The sequence below is a fragment of the Cebus imitator genome, unplaced genomic scaffold, assembly GCF_001604975.1.
Source record: "Cebus imitator isolate Cc_AM_T3 unplaced genomic scaffold, Cebus_imitator-1.0 Scaffold101, whole genome shotgun sequence".
Taxonomy (NCBI): Eukaryota; Metazoa; Chordata; class Mammalia; order Primates; family Cebidae; genus Cebus; species Cebus imitator.
The window spans coordinates 2,435,213-2,438,018 of NW_016107416.1; positions in this window are offsets into that span (position 1 = coordinate 2,435,213).

A 2,806-nucleotide genomic window follows, 5' to 3' on the forward strand; every position below is an offset into this window, starting at 1 on the left:
ACCACACCTGGCTAATTTTTGAATTGTTAGTAGAGACGGGGTTTCACCATGTTGGCCAGGCTGCTGTCGAACTCCTGACCTCAAGTGATCCACTTTGGCCTCCCAAAGTGCTGGAATTACAGGCATGAACCACCACGCCCAGCCCTTAAATTGTTGTCTTACTGAATTTTGAGAGTTATAAAAAGTACATTCTAGGCCATTCTGGTAGAGGAAGACAGACAAATAATAAATGTTATATTATAAACATAAGTATACTGTATGTACTTATGTATATGTATATTATGTACTTATATGTTAGTTTGGTAAGTGATACAAAACAAAAAATCGAACAGAGAAAGAGTGAAATATGGGGTGGGGAGTAAGAGGATTGCAATTTTTTTTTTCTTTTTTGAGACAGAGTCTCACTCTGTTGCCCAGGCTGAAGTGCAGTGGCACAATCTCGGCTGACTGCAACCTCTGCCTCCTAGGTTCAAGCTATTCTCATGCCTTAGCCTCCTGAGTGCCTGGGACTACAGGCACCTGTCACCATGCCTGGTTAATTTTTAGATTTTTAGTAGAGATGGGGTTTCGCCATGTTGACCAGGCCGGCCTCGAACTCCTGGCCTCAAGTGATCCCCTCCCCACCCCAGCCTCATTATAGGCACGAGCTACTGTGCCCAGCCAGCAATTGTAAATAGGGCAATCAGAGCAGGCCTCATTGAGAAGGTACATGTAAGCAAATTCTTGAAGGGAATACAAAAGCCATAAAAATACCATGCAGAGCAGTGCAGTCAGAGGAAACTGCAAAATTGGGAAGTGCCTACTGGAAGTCAGCAAGATGGCTAATGTTGCTGGAGTAGGAGCAAATAATAGTACTAGGAAGCAATACCAGAGAGGTACTAGAGAGTCCAATTATATTAGGTCTGAGTAAGCCATTATTGTGTTAACCTACCTTGTGTTGGCCTTACCAACTCATTCTTAGTTGAAGAAGCTGGACAAACTCCATCTTAGCTTCTTCACTACAGGTATTTTCCCTCCATTAGGTATGTAGCTGTAGTGTGCAGCTGGGACAGGATGACACCAGGCAAACCCAGGAATGCATTTGCTGATAAGATAACGAGTCAAGTGGTACCAGCAGACCCTGGGAATGCAGATGTTGCTAAGTACCCAGAGCCCTCATATCTATAAGTTGTATGTCTTTTTATGGCAGCTCTGGCCCTTGCACCTGGTACTGTTTTATTTCTCATGTACTAGTTTATCTTTTAACTTTTTGCTTGCTCTGCTTGTGTGAGAAAAATTGTTTCCGCTAGGTTCCCCCTCCTTTTTCAAACTAGGGTATAAAAACCATCTAACTCTTTCTCCAGGGCCGAGAGAATTTTGGGTGTTAGCTGTCTCTCGGCCGCCGGCAATAAAGGACTCATAACTCAATCTCATAGTGTGGTGCATTCCTTTACTTGCTCAGGTATAACATTATGAAGACTTTGGCTTTTACTCTGAGTGGAAATGGAAAGCCGCTGCTGAGTTTTGAGCAAAGAAATGACATGATGTTATTTTAAAAGGGCCACCTTGGCCATGTGTTGAGAATAGATTTTACAGTTTCTCTGTCTCCTGTTAGTATTATAAACTCTGCAGGGAAAGAGATATTGACCTTTTTTTGTTTACTAATGTATCACAGTGATAGCTTAGAATATATTTTTTTAGGCTGGGCGTGGTGGCTCACACCTGTAATCCCAGCACTTTGGGAGGCCAAGGTGGGCAGATCACGAGGCCAAGAGATCAAAACCATCCTGGCCAACATAGTGAAACTCTGTCTTTACTAAAAATATGAAAAAAAAAAAATTAGCTGGGTGTGGTGGCACATGCCTGTAGTCCCAGCTACTCAGGAGGCTGAGGCAGGAGAATCACTTGAACCCAGGGGGCAGAGGTTGCAGTAAGCCGAGATCAGCCTCTGCACCCCCACCTGGCAACAGAGCAAGACTCCATCTCTCTCTCTCTCTATATATATATATATATATATATATATATGTGTGTGTGTGTGTGTGTGTGTGTGTGTGTGTGTGTGTGTGAAAAATATTTCTATAATATTAAAATTCTTACTAACTTTACAGGCCGGGCATGGTGGCTCACGCCTGTAATCCCAGCACTTTGGGAGGCTGAGGCGGGTGGATCACGAGGTCAAGAGATCGAGACCATCCTGGTCAACATGGTGAAACCCCGTCTCTACTAAAAACTACAAAAAATTAGCTGGGCATGGTGGCGCATGCCTGTAATCCCAGCTACTCAGGAGGCTGAGGCAGGAGAATTGCCTGAACCCAGGAGGCGGAGGTTGCGGTGAGCCGAGATCGCGCCATTGCACTCCAGCCTGGGTAACAAGAGCGAAACTCCGTCTCAAAAAAAAATAACAACTTTACATTTAACTGAAACTTCTGTATTTAACTGAAGTTGGACAGATTTGTCCAGTGACTCATCTATTAATCAGGAATATCTTATGAACATTTTCCATATAATATATAAACTTCTTGTTCATAAATCATATTATGAAACGTGAGGAAACCCCATCTCTACTAAAAATAGAAAAATTAGCCAGCAGTGGTAGCCCACACCTGTGGTTTTAGCTACTTGGGAGGCTGAGGCAAGAGGATCCCTTGAGCTCAGGAGGCAGAGGTTGCAGTGAGCTGAGATCATTCTATGGCACTCCAGCTTGGGCAACACAGTGAGACCCTAATCCCACAACCCCCCAAATAAATAAAATCCCCTTTTCCTAGAACCAAGCCCTTTTCTCCTTTTCTAGAAAGTTAGCTATGGCCAGGGCCAGTGGCTCACACAG